Below are 15,004 nucleotides of genomic sequence, written 5' to 3' on the forward strand. Positions count from 1 at the left end.
ATAGCCACAACTGTGGGTTTTTCGAGTGCTATGGGAGATAATTCATTTTTAACTACAGGAGATCAGATATTATTTGAATTTATTACATAAATGAACAACAGTTTTCTTTAAGTTTGGCACAGTTCCTTTCCACATGATTTCTGACTTATTTACAACTTTCATTGACTATGAAAGTATCACTTGGTGCACAAATTCAGCAACTCTATCTCGTAGTACAAAATGCAACATTTACAAAAGTACATTTCATCAGGAACTTAAACGGCAACTGTCCTACAAGATGATGTTGACTGCTGTAGTCGAGATCTCGAACAGGACAGAGCTCTTGCATGCTTGATAGCGTTGCAGTGCTCAGAGGTGGGCGTGGTCTTGAGGAGTGCCTCCTTTACGTCGGAGTGTTGCATGACCTCGCTAACATTTTTGGCATCGATTCTCGTTGCCGACTTTGGTGTGTCACCGAGACTTTTGAACGATTACACTGATTCCTGCTTCCGTTTATTACAGTAACCGTACTTTCGTATTTTCAGTACCTCTATCAGGCAATAAGAACATAATCTTTCCTAGGCATCTGGGCTCACAAGTTACAGATTTATTTATTTATTTATTTGCTTCTAGTGTTCTACTTCCATTATATAAAGCCTTCACGGGTTGTCAGCCGAGTAGCATCGTCTTCTCGTAGCAACGTTTCGATGGACTGCGTCTCCATTATCTTCAGGCGAAGATGATGGAGACGCATTCCATCGAAACGTTGCTGCGAGAAGACGATGCTACTCGACTGACAACCCGTGAAGACTTCGTATATGAAATTCGCCGAGAAAGCCTGCACTCGCATATTTACTTCCCTTATTTTACAGCTTTTACAGTTTTGTCGCCATCCGTTGAGGGAGTGGCGTGACATGGTCATAAAGCATCCGATGTTTTCCATGTCATTATGAGAGACAGACGTGTAAATTTGCACATGGAAATGGTGAAATGGAAGGCCTGCTGGGGGAAAGACGGTGCCACGGCAGCCACAACAGGTTGCCCACGATGTGGCTGGCAGCCACAGCCGGACCCGCAGTGCGGAGCAGCCGACGCGTCGCGCCCGCTGGCGACTGCAGCGTCTGCTGCCGACGCGTGTAACGCACCGCCTGTTTACGACCCCGCCGCTGCTTTATGAAGAGTCCGCACGCGCATTTTCACGTATGTAACCAGCAGCCGGGGGCGGGCTGGCGCCGGAACGCTGTCCACTGGCTCTGCCCATCCCTCTGAAGTCTCTGTGGTCACAACTCCCCAGCTCATTCCAGAGCAAAATGGCAGTGCTTATTACACCCGACGAGAGCTGGAGATGTAGTCGGGTCACATAAAAGCCTTCAGGGGAAAAGGCACTGTCATGCTTGTAAAAATATTCAGACACTTACTCTCTGGTCCTCAAATTTCTCCGGTGGTAAACCTATGTCGCAATACAAACATACCCTGGAGAGAGCAATTTGTCATATTACTACCTACGTTTATCACAAAATTTAAAGTAGAAAGTACTTAAAAATAAGATCAATCAAACTTAATACCGACTGAAGAATTCAGAAGCGACTTAAGGATCGTTTTATACTACTGCTCATTAAAATTGCTACACTAAGAAGAAATGCAGATGATAGACTGGTATTCATTGGACAAATATATTATACTAGAACTGACAAGTGATTACATTTTCACGCAATTTGGATGCATAGATCCTGAGAAATCAGTACCCAGAACAACAACCTCTGGTCGTAATAAGGGCCTTGGTACGCCTGGGCATTGAGTCAAACAGAGTTTGGATGGGGTGTGCAGGCTACGAAAGCAGCTTCAACACGATGCCACAGCTTATCAAGAGTAGTGACTGGCGTGTTGTGACGAGGCAGTAGCTAGGGCACCATTGACCAGACGTTTTCAATTGGTGAGAAATCTGAAGAATGTGCTGGCCAGGGCAGCAGTCGAACATTTTCTGTATCCACAAAGGCCCGTACAGAACCTGCAACATGGGGTCGTGCATTATCCTGCTGAAATGTAGGGTTTCGGAGGGATCGAATGAAGGGTAGAGCCACGGGTCGTAACACATCTGAAATGTAGCGTCCATTGTTCAAAGTGACGTCAATGCGAACAAGAGGTGACCGAGACGTGTAACCAACGGCACCCCATTCCATCACGCCGGGTGATACGCCCGTATGGCGATGACAAATACACGCTTCCAATATGCGCTCACTGCGATGTCGCAAAACACGGATGAGACCATCATGATGCTGTAAACATAACCTGTATTCATCCGAATAAAAGACGTTTTGCCATTCGTGTACTCAGGTTCGTCTTTGAGTACACCATCGCAGGCGCTCCGGTCTGTGATGCAGCGTCAAGGGTAACCACAGCCATGGTCTCCGAGCTGATAGTCCATGCTGCTGCAAACGTCGTCGAACTGTTCGTGCAGATGGTTGTTGTCTTGCAAACGTCCCCATCTGCTGACTCAGGGATCGAGACGTGGCTGCACGATTCGTTACAGCCATGCGGATAAGATGCCTGTCATCTCAACTGCTAGTGATACGAGGCCGTCTGGATCCAGCACGGCGTTCCGTATTACCCACCTGAATTCCATATTCTGCCAACAGTAATTAGATCTCGACCAACGCGAGCAGGAATGTCGCGATACGATAAACCGCAATCGCGATGGGCTACAATCCGACCTTTATCAAATTCGGAAACATGTTGGTACGCATTTCTCCTCCTTACACGAGGCGTCACAACAACGTTTCACCAGTCAACGCCAGTCAACTGCTGTCTGTGTATGAGAAATCGGTTGGAAACTTTCCTCATGTCAGTACGTTGTAGGTAGTTAATGCTCTGAAAAGCTAATTATTTGCATATCACAGTATCTTCTTCCTGTCGGTTAAATTTCGCGTCCGTAGCACGTCATCTTCGTGCTGTAGCTATTTTAATAGCCAGTAGTGTATAATGGCATTCCACCAGTACAAGTTTTTCTCCTACATTTTTGACTACACAGTCCAGTCACACTGTAACACCCCACCCGTCACTTATCTGGTTTTTGGTGTGTGTTCACCCCAGGTAATTCACTAACAGGTCAACAGAGAGAGCAAAACTGCCGCAATGTCGCGTAACGCAAAGAAGGTAATAAGGCCCTGTGACTCCTGATTGAACTGCGGTGGCAGTGTTGACATTAATTGGTTCAGAATTGATCCCTTTTAATTAAAAAGTTGTGCACATTGATGTTATATTCAGCTATTGAACACCAGATGCAAATGTTGAAAATAAAATTAATTAAGAAGGTGACTTGAGATTTCAACTACTTGATTGAAAACAGATGCAGTCGATCAGCACAGATTTATTTTAACTCACGACCTGCAATCATCACATTACATGACTCTCCTAACAGGCAGTGGTAATAAATTGCGTTTGCGTGGAGTAAAGCACGATAAATCAGAAGTAATTCCAATCGACTGACCAGGCGTAATGAGAAGTGCGAGAAGAATTGTACAATACACGGCCCATGAAACCCTCATGGAAACTTTGCCGACGTGATCCAGCAAATTAATCAGTGGCCGGAGCGGGCGCAATGTCACCGAATTCAGCATGGTGTAGCGGTGTCGTTGTGCAGACGTTGGCTGACCCTGTGGTGCTGCAAGGCTGCGCATGTCTATTCACTCCTAGCTATCTTGCTCAGTACATAGCTGAACCAAAACTTCCTATCTCCAAGCTCAATCGTTCCATTTGCTAAGTCCTAAACTGCAGAGATGCTCACTCTTTCTCAGGCAAGCTGGGTGAAGAACGCCATGTCCGCACTCTAGGGAAGCTGGGAAGGGAAGACCTCTACGGAGACTTCTCACAGTAAGCTCTTCACCTCGGTTTCCCCTCTAGCAAAACCACTTACGTCAATTGCAGCACAAGTCGCATCAATTACGTGTCGCTTCCCAGTGTCGACCAATGCCTTCTCTGGGAAGTGAACAATACCCACAAAATTTCCCTTCCTCTCAACTTCTTTTAATTAGCTCCTCCCAGGCCACCCATCAAGGTTAGTGTCTGCATGACACCAAGTTTTCTGGAATTCTGACTCCCAGGAGAGTACTTCAAATTCCTTTGTCCTACGTTCCCATCGCAGGCTGGCGTATTTCATTCTGTTGCACTTCACCTGATTTGCTTCAGACTCTGCACACTGTGAATTCAGCGTGAAGTTGCTTTGCACGGCTTTCTCGCATGTTTCACAGAAAACGGGACGACGGACATTTATCAACAGGCGTACAAGTTCTCCGTCTGTTTCCCGGTACACCAGCATGGAGTAGGTGTCAACCACCCACTCGCTGGCAGTCATCTTAAGGTGGCTGGAGGCCGCGCCCTGTTACCGCTTTCTCAGAGCTTGAGCCGCCCTAAGCTGCCTATTGTCGCTTCTCTTAGCCGCTCCCCTGGCGGCCACGGTCAATTCTGAGTACTTCCCTGGTGTAAACTAGCCTCCAGTAAATCGACATGTTTCCACAAAGTTTTCATGTCTTGTGAATTACTTTGAAACCATCACCCGACATTAATTATTCCAATACGTCCATACTATATGCTCTACAAGATGCATTGTGCCTTGTCAGTCAATTTAGTTCAGCCCTACTGTTCGCTCAACGTGAGTTAGGTGATCTTTAATGACTTCATGTAAGGGTCATAGTTATTGCCATCTTACAACATCAATGTGCCCACTGCTTATGTTCGACGTCAATGTGCAGTACCCACTCACACATGGCATGTGGCTGCACTAGCAATGGAGGGGGGACAGGGAAAACAGCGTTGTCATCGCAATGTGAAAGGACATATCATTGGCTTTCGGGGCTAGGATGGAAACATTTCCATAACGCCTAACTTTGTAAGCAAATCGTTAAAGTATAGCGTGCATGTCAAATTGGCAGTGTCCAAAACCAGTGTCGAGGCAACTGTGTCACACCACGGGCCATAGTGACTGGGGTGAAGTGAACGTGATGGCTGCAGAGACATGCACGGGTGATCAGACGTGCAACTGTTGAGCAATTGACCGCCCAGGTGACATTACAGGATGCAGCACCGTCTTATCAACTATTGTTCAATGAAGGTTGCACACGACAGGTTCATTCACCCATACCGACTGCTGTCACCGGCGACGAAGGCTGGAATTCGCACGCCAGTTCGTTCCGCAGCCGGACGTCCACTGAGTAACGTTTGTTGTGGAAAGTGGCCGTCCAATTCGATGAAAATCTCGCCGCCGCTCAAAAATATTAAGAAAGGCATCGTGATAGAACGTGGCTTCTAGGACAGCACATAAAAAATGAAAGTAACACAGACTACTGATTGCTAAAATGTAGTAGTCAACTTTGGTAACATTGGTTACAGCAGTTGTAGAATCCAGGTTCCTCCTATCTGTTGCGTGTTGACTACAGTTACATAAACACAAAATAAATAACGATCTCTGAGCTAACTCGGCAGAAAACTTGTCTTCAAAAAACAGATACATACTAAAAATAGTTACATCTCTGCGCAGGCTCTCTAACACGAGGAACGTTCTCCAGGAACAAACATCGGCTCCTGCACGGTTACATAAGCGCACGTCTCTCTTACTGGATGGCGCTGTCGCTCCATGGGGTGTTATTCTCGCGGGCAGCGTGACTGGTTTGCGGGCAACGCTGTTCATGTTGCGGTCGGGCGTCCACGGTGCTTCTGGTACCAAATGTTGTAAACCCTAGTGCGTAAAGCGTGGAATGGCTGAACGCTAACGCCCTGAAAGGGTCCAGGCTGGAGGTTGGAACGCTGTCGTCTGCTGAATGATTTAGTGACATTCCCTTAGTGATCTCGTTATTCTGTAAGGCACAGTGGGTCAAAACAGGTAGGCACCTATCCTTGGGGACCATGTCCAACCCTACATGCAGTTCGTTTATCCGCGCCGTGATGGCATCTGCAACGGGTCACACAGCTCATAGTATACTTGCGTGTTTCGAAGAGCACTACCCCAACAACCGACTCACCATATTTAAGACCAATCGAGAGTCTGTGGTACCATCTCGATCCGGCTGTTCACGCCATGGACCAAACCGAAAACCTTGTTCACTTGCCCATGGTCCTGGAGTTGTAGTAGCTCTACATCCATGTCGTTACATTCCAGAATCTCATTGACTCTTTTGTCTGTATGTCTCGGAGGAGTCCGCACTGCGAAAGCTTGTTATTGAGGATTTTGACATGTGGCCACGTTAATGTAAGTGTACACTGTATATTGGAGAATTCTGCCTGCATTCCTCGACGAAATAGCAAGTACGAAAGAAAACTTAACCACGAAAGGAGTAGCCATAGTATGTGCTTAGGTTTCAAAACACCATTCGCTCTAAAAGCGGAGTGTAGGTAGTGATTTGCTACATATTATTGAAAAGTTCCCTACACTAACATACTGTCTGTTGGCATTTGTCTCGAAATCTTCGGTCGACTTGTATTTCTCACGTTTTGCCAGCATCAGTGGCTGGCATTGTGAAAGACTCACCCCCATTCTGGGTAACCGTTAAACAACCGACAGCCGAAGAAAAAAATGGCTCACAGCACTATGGGACTTAACATCTGAGGTCATCAGTCCCCTATAACTTAGAACTACTTAAACCTAACTAAGGACATCACACACATCCATTCCCGAGGCAGGATTCGAACCTGCGACCGTAGCAATCGTGCGGTTCCAGACTGAAGCGTCTAGAACCGCTCGGCCACACGGCCGGCACAGCCGAAGAGCCCGAGGAAAAAGTCAAGAGACAGTACGTAAACATTACGAAAGCCTCAGCAGTTTTGTACTCTGAACTGTAGGTAAAGCATTCTCAGTAACACCTTTCTTTTTTCAATAATTGGAAGCTTACAAGAAAAATAGGGGGTTCTTCTATAGTCTGTGAACCGTGCTCAGCTCGCGTTTATCCTATTTATTGTTTGTCATCTTCTATTACGGTACGGCCGCCCCGTTTTCTTATTCCATTTACTGGTGTTACTAACTCCCTGCCTTACATGCCCGTGAGCGGCAGCAGCAGCGCGTATCGATAAGTGCACTGTAGTACCATCTCTGGAGAGACCGATAATAGTTCCGTGTCGTCGTGTGTCTGGCAGTCAGTTGGAGACGGAGCAGCAGTCCAGTCGGGACGCAGCAGCAGTGAAGTCGGGGAAGGAGCGCCGGTGAGGCGACGTTAGCCAGTGCTCACCGACCGCTGGCGACACATATGAACAGTCCGACGGAGAGAGACTGGTGAGGGACGGCCGTTGGTTGGTCGTTCGGTTGGTCGTCTCATTGACCGACGTGTATTTGGTCCTTTCACCGTTTCCGGGCCTTGGAGTCGGTCGGTTGGCGTGGAGCAGTCAGGAATTCTTTGCGGGATGTACACTCTTGGAAATTGAAATAAGAACACCGTGAATTCATTGTCCCAGGAAGGGGAAACTTTATTGACACATTCCTGGGGCAGATACATCACATGATCACACTGACAGAACCACAGGCACATAGACAGAGGCAACAGAGCATGCACAATGTCGGCACTAGTACAGTGTAGATCCACCTTTCGCAGCAATGCAGGCTGCTATTCTCACATGGAGACGATCGTAGAGATGCTGGATGTAGTCCTGTGGAACGGCGTGCCATGCCATTTCCACCTGGCGCCTCAGTTGGACCAGCGTTCATGCTGGACGTGCAGACCGCGTGAGACGACGCTTCATCCAGTCCCAAACATGCTCAATGGGGGACAGATCCGGAGATCTTGCTGGCCAGGGTAGTTGACTTACACCTTCTAGAGCACGTTGGGTGGCACGGGATACATGCGGACGTGCATTGTCCTGTTGGAACAGCAAGTTCCCTTGCCGGTCTAGGAATGGTAGAACGATGGGTTCGATGACGGTTTGGATGTACCGTGCACTATTCAGTGTCCCCTCGACGATCACCAGTGGTGTACGGCCAGTGTAGAAGATCGCTCCCCACACCATGATGCCGGGTGTTGGCCCTGTGTGCCTCAGTCGTATGCAGTCCTGATTGTGGCGCTCACCTGCACGGCGCCAAACACGCATACGACCATCATTGGCACCAAGGCAGAAGCGACTCTCATCGCTGAAGACGACACGTCTCCATTCGTCCCTCCATTCACGCCTGTCGCGACACCACTGGAGGCGGGCTGCACGATGTTGGGGCGTGAGCGGAAGACGGCCTAACGGTGTGCGGGACCGTAGCCCAGCTTCATGTAGACGGTTGCGAATGGTCCTCGCCGATACCCCAGGAGCAACAGTGTCCCTAATTTGCTGGGAAGTGGCGGTGCGGTCCCCTACGGCACTGCGTAGGATCCTACGGTCTTGGCGTGCATCCGTGCGTCGCTGCGGTCCGGCCCCAGGTCGACGGGCACGTGCACCTTCCGCCGACCACTGGCGACAACATCGATGTACTGTGGAGACCTCACGCCCCACGTGTTGAGCAATTCGGCGGTACGTCCACCCGGCCTCCCGCATGCCCACTATACGCCCTCGCTCAAAGTCCGTCAACTGCACATACGGTTCACGTCCACGCTGTCGCGGCATGCTACCAGTGTTAAAGACTGAGATGGAGCTCCGTATGCCACGGCAAACTGGCTGACACTGACGGCGGCGGTGCACAAATGCTGCGCAGCTAGCGCCATTCGACGGCCAACACCGCGGTTCCTGGTGTGTCCGCTGTGCCGTGCGTGTGATCATTGCTTGTACAGCCCTCTCGCAGTGTCCGGAGCAAGTATGGTGGGTCTGACACACCGGTGTCAATGTGTTCTTTTTTCCATTTCCAGGAGTGTAGTTTGGCTGAGGCCGCTGGCAGTCTCTACACAGTGTCGGAATGTGTGGGGCTGTTTCCATTGCTACGAGGTCAGTGGCTCACCGATACTGGGCACGAAAGTTGAGTTTTGATTTAATCTACTAGCAAGTCAAGACGGTTCACATTGTGTCGTTTGAATTTCTTTGTCTGCTGTTGGGATATTCCTGCGAGCTACAACGTGGTTTTCAGGTTGGAAATTTCTAGTACCGTCTGGTGGAGTTTCACTGTATTTGGTTATTTGAATTGAAGTGCACCAGAGGAATCTTCTGCCTTGTGGCCGTTAACATTCCGGTTACCTGCCCTGGAAGTTTACATAAATTTCCGGCAGTGTAGTTTCCTCATCGTGTTGTTGCTGTCCTGCACGGTATGTAGTTTGACAGCTCCATGTATGATAGGTTATGGGCGTCAATATCTTCTACGTTGTTCCGTTGAATTTCTTGTTGTGCCCTGGTCGGGTGAAGTGGAAATGATCATGTCGGTAGGTCCGTTGGGTTGTCATTGGATCGTGAACGGGTGGCCCGACTGCCTGTGTCACCTCAGCGAGCGTTAGTGTTTTAATGCCAGGCCGACCCTCGAACATCTGAGCGCCTTTGGGTGTACTGCCTTTTTTTACTTGTTCTTGTAGTTTGTACTTGTACGGCTTCTAGCCGACTCTTTTTTAAACTAAAGCTGTTTTGGCCTTAAGGTGTAAGATTCTTTAGGCCATCAGCGTGATTTAAAGAACTGTTTCACGTAAGAAATTTGGCATTTTAAAGGTTTTAATGTTGTTGAATTTTAAGTGTTGGGCCTTCAGCCGATTTTGAGTTTGAGTTGTTTTGCTCTTAAGGCCTTCCCCACGTGAGGCCTTTCGTATTAAAAAAAAGATTAATGTTATGGCCTTCAGTCGATTTGAATTTAACTCGTTTGCTCTTGAAGTGTCTGATTCTTTGGGCCTTCAGCCCAACTAAAGAACTGTTTTAAGATAACGCTTTGCCTTTTAAATTTCTGTTGGTTGAGTTTTGCCTAATTAAGAACTGTTTTCCATAATGCCTTTTGTTTTTTCTTAAATTTAATATTGTTTAGCGTTAAGTAATGGACTTTCAGCTGATTCTGAATTCAAATTCTTTGCTCTTCAAATCTCAGATTCTGTGGGCTTTCAGCCTAACTAAAGAACTGTTGTAAGATAAGGCTTGCCTTTTAAACTTCTGATTATGCTTGCGTTTTAAGTTTTTGGCCTTCAGCCGTTTTTAAATTAAAGTGGCTTTCAGCTGGTAATTAAGTCCCAAAAATTGAAGCTGTGTGCAAAAAAAATTTTTTTGGGCTCTTGTAATGTTTGATCTCAATAATAATGTTATATGTTACAGTGTATTGACTGACCCTTACTTTGGCCCCCTTCCCACAATTTAAACTACCTGTTCCGTCCTGCGGGTTAAGCTGGGCGTTTCAGTCTGCAAAGAAGGGTGTAGCGGGACATCCTCCTCTAGCATTACTTTTCCTAAAACAGTTGCTTTCGATACCAGTATTTTATTCAAATTTAGGACATATCATTATTATCTCAGTTGCTTTTCTGGAAACTTTCATAGAGTTTTATACACAGTATTTTATATTTCAAGCTAAAAATTATGAAGAGGAATTACTTTATTTTCGATCTTACGATCGACAAGTATTATTTTTGAATGTACAGTTAAAGTTATTTTGTCTTAGAAACATTTGATATTACGAGTTATTTGGCAGACTTAAAACTTCTGTTATTAACTAGACAATCTAGTGCTCTTTATAATGTTTATTCCTGGATTCATTTATGAAATAATAATCGAAACTAATAGAAGTTCATTTGTCAAGAAAAACTGTAAACCCTTTGGAATATTGTTATTTCCGCTGAGTGAAAGGTAGTAAGCATGCCTCCGATGTGATTGGACATAGTTTTGTATTTTGACCAAGAAATGTAATTTCGGCTTTGTTAATGCGAAAAATCAAAAGACTGTTTTATATACTAAAATGTGACAAAATATATTAACGTAACAACACAAATTCTGCAGCAAAAATTTTCAAATTTATTTAGATCAATTCAATCAATAGGACCTAAAATGTAAGAATTTCAGCTTCACGTTTCTGACCCCTACACAAGAACAGCTGGAGGCAACTCTGCGTGAAAAGATAATTAAACAGAAAGTTTACTGTAATCTTCGCTCCCCTCAAATCTTCGTAAAAGAGCAACGAGGACTATAGCTGCAAGTAGGAAGGAGGGGGTAGATTACAAGGGGAGATGTAACAGAGGTAGTGGTACGTTTAAAAAAAAATGGTGGTCTGTCAGGCGCACCTGGATAGCTCAGTTGCTAAACACATTGGGTGCGTAAGGGCAGATGCTAAACGCATTGCATGCGTAAGGGCATTATGTGCTTTCTGGTACACTGAAATCTGTTTTTATGTTTTAAAGAACCGCACAAGTGCGGGTAGGACTCACGCTCTGAAGGCTCCATACAAAATTAATTACATATGTAGATGTTAATAGTAATAACTTCTTGTGCCTTAGTGGCATGATTTTTATTGGACGCCACTTCGGAGAGATACGTGTGCCCAATCTAACCCAGTTATCCAACCAGTGAAAGGGGGCCTATGAACTTAGGTTCGAAACTGATAAAATGAATTTTTTTTCCTCTTGTCTGTTCCTCCGCAATATTTTCTCATTATCTATTAATGACGCCGTCAAGGGACCCTAATCCCCAGCACCTGACATAAATTTCAACTTGATACCTCTACCGGCTACTTTATCGAGGGGTCTTAACATATAGACATACGGACATCAAATGGTAAAAAGAAAATACATGTGATATAGTAACAAATGATCACTTTTCTGATTCTTTCCTGAATTTCTATTGCCAAGTTTTATGATAATAGGTGAAAGGGAACTACCCTGTAGGTATACATTAGTGATTTACAGAATATCGACATATGTGATATAAATGGCGGTATCTTTCCGTTGAATTGTCTTACAAGTTTAAGTTGTTTTACACCACCAAAGGACTGTAGACCTCATACCTGACATAAATTCCAACATCATACTTTTACCTGTTCCATAGAAACCGTGGCCTCAACATTCGCACACATAGAGAGACGGGCCACAGAGTGTTTAGTAGGGGCTGCATTTCTACCGATTAAGCTATGAAACCCTAAAAAAGACACACTCTGCTGCTCGGTGAAAGACTCATTCTTAAAAGGGAAGAACAATGTTTAGGCTTTAAAGTCCTGTCCACGGAGAGGTCGTTAGAGACGGAGCATAAATTCGGAAGGAAAAAATAGGAAAGGAATTCGTCTGGCACATTTCAAAGGAGAAACAGTGGTCTGGAGTGTGTTTAAGTTTTGTGGCGTGCACTGCAGCTGTAATGGTTATAAAGCTAAGTACTGACAAACTTATTCTTGCACTGTTATACAGTTATCAAATTTCATAGTTTTCAGAGGTGTTATTGTCGTTTGTGACGAAATAACGATTTAATAAACTTTTGGAAACGTTCGTTTGCTGTGTTTTTTAAAGTTTTCTGTGCTTTGAAGTCGTTTAGTAAATTTCATGCATTAGTTTTCAACTGACGTTTCTTATTGTTTCTAGTGAAATATTTCAGTAAAAATATCATTCTGTTTTAACTTCGTTTAGTGTTCCAGTGGCCGTTCGAATTTTTTTGTTTTAGCTAATAATTTTGTGAAGTTTTGTTGGTATTGGTATTAGCTTTGTCGTAGTAGTATTAATACAAGTAGTTGCTTTCTTAGCACGCAGAGAATTTCGAGACCATAATTGTTAGTTCTATGAATAGTTCTACTAGTGTAACTGAACTTTAGTAACGTAGACGTATAGTTTTCCTCAGTAACTGTAAAATTTTACCATGAATGAGAAGTGTGGACTCTGTCGTAGGTTTATGAGTAGTGCGTTACTGTGTGGGATTTGTTCAAAGTATTTTCATTGGGGAGAATGCAGTGGGGATGCCAGTGGTCATTTTAGTGAGATCTTCTCCTAGGAATGAAGAATCTGTAATAGAAATAAGTTGATATAGGTGCAGGAGCGTATGATCTGTGCCTTTCAGGTGCAGTTACAACGGGCCAAGGAGGAACTAGATAGGTTGAGGAGGGTGAAGGGTGATGGGGAATGGGAACTGGAAGTTGGCAAGAAGGCCTCTAGGGAGAAGAGGTATTCAGAGAGTTTTACTTTGCGAATATGCAATACTGTCAGAGGTGAGTGGTGAGGAGCCTCGTGTAGCTGTGGATGTAGGGAACATGCAGCAGTCCTCAGCAATTAAGAGGCCTAGGTTAGTTGCAGAGTCTAGCAGAATGAAGAAGGTTCTGCTACTAGGTAGTTCTCACAGTAGAGGTGGGGGCCAGCAGTTGCAGGAGGTGTTGGGGAGTGAGTACCAGGTCACCAGCATTGTGAAGCCTAGTGCAGGGTTGGCTCAAGTGACTGACAGCATAGGGGAGTTATGTAGCAATTTTACTAAGGAGGATCAGGTAGTGATAGTGGGTGGAGCAGGGAACAGTCTTGATAGGGACGAGGAATATGATGTAGGTGGTGACCTGGTAAAGATAGCTACTCAAACTGGTGGCACTAATGTGCATTTCGTGCAACTGTTTCAGTGTCATGATCGGCCTCACATTAATGCGGCTGTGAGGGTCGTTAACATGGGGCTGGGAAGGGAACTGATGGCAGAGGGCATGGGTCACATCTCAGGGGTGCTAGTTGGGTTTCACTAGGCATGGCCTTCACCTCAATAGGTATGGGAAGGGGAGGCTGGCTAAGCTTATAGGTGACAGTGTAGGTGGTGGTAGTGGTGGTGTCACTCTTGGAAAAATTCCTGTAGGAGTCGGTGTTAGAGCTACATCTTTTTTAGATTAAAGGCAGCTGATAGGTACACCTGCTTAAAGGAAGTCCCTCTAACTAAGGACTCACTTTTCAGGGATGTAATGTTTCCAAGTAGAGAAGAAATTAGCTTATTCCATTAAAATATAAGAGGTATTAGAGATAAAGTGAACTTCAGAGGCTTCCTTTACCAGGATACAAATTAGCTGGCTGTTTCTCAAGCAGTTCCTTGCGGGGTGGCGGAGTGGCTAACTACGTAAAAAACAGTATTCCACTTGAGTCCATTGATGTATCACGACATTGCACTGAACAGATATTTGAATGTTGTGCAGGGGCAGTTGAATTTAGAGAAACTAAACTTCTAATTGTTGTGGTATATAGGTCCCCTAACTCCGACGTCAGAGCATTTCTGCTCAAGCTAGAGTGGGTTCTTGATTCACTTTGTAGGAAGTACCAGAAATTAGTTATATGTGGGGACTTCAATATAAATTTTGTATATGATTGTGCAAGAAAAAGCGAGTCGGTAGATCTCCTAAATTCGTATGATCTGATGCAGACTGCGTTTTTTCCAACTAGGTTGCAGGAGAACAGTAGCACAGTGATAGACAATATTTCTATTTACTCTTCATTACTAGATGGGCATTCTGTTAGTAAAAGCGTGAATCGTCTTTCAGACCATGATGCACAAATTTTAACACTAAAAGGCTTTTGTACTCAAACCAATATCATATTTAATTACAAACTATGTAGGAAAGTTAATCCAACAGCAATAGAGAATTTTTTAAACCCTGTCAAGGAACAAGAGTGGCAGGATGTTGTTAGTGCTGATAACATACATGATAAATACAATACACATTTCTCATGCTCTTTGAAAGTTGTTTTCCATTAAAACGTTCTAAATGGGGTACTAGCAATAATAGGCAGCCCAGGTGGGTGACTAGTGGGATAAGGATATCTTGTGTAACAAAGTGGGATTTATATCTGGAAGTTAGAAGCAGTCACAATCAAGCTATAGTAGCCCATTACAAACAAAACTGCAAGGTGCTTAAAATGTTATTAGGAAGTCAAAGAGTATGTGGTATGCAAATAGAATAGATAATTCACAGGATAAAATTAAAACCATATGGTCAGTTGTGAAGGAAATGTCTGGTCAGGAGCACAAGGTCGACGATATAAAGTCAGTTCGTAGTAAAAATATCTCTTTTACTGAGAAATCAGATATATGTACAGTATTTAACAATCATTTTCTGAGGATTGCTGGTGAATTAAATAAATTTTACTTTCTACTGGAAATCATATAACTTTCTTGGCAAATGCCTTTCCGAGATTGATGTCTGAAATACTCCTCTGTGATACAGAGGAGAAGGAGATTG

This window comes from Schistocerca nitens, chromosome 6 (genome assembly GCF_023898315.1).
Source record: "Schistocerca nitens isolate TAMUIC-IGC-003100 chromosome 6, iqSchNite1.1, whole genome shotgun sequence".
Taxonomy (NCBI): Eukaryota; Metazoa; Arthropoda; class Insecta; order Orthoptera; family Acrididae; genus Schistocerca; species Schistocerca nitens.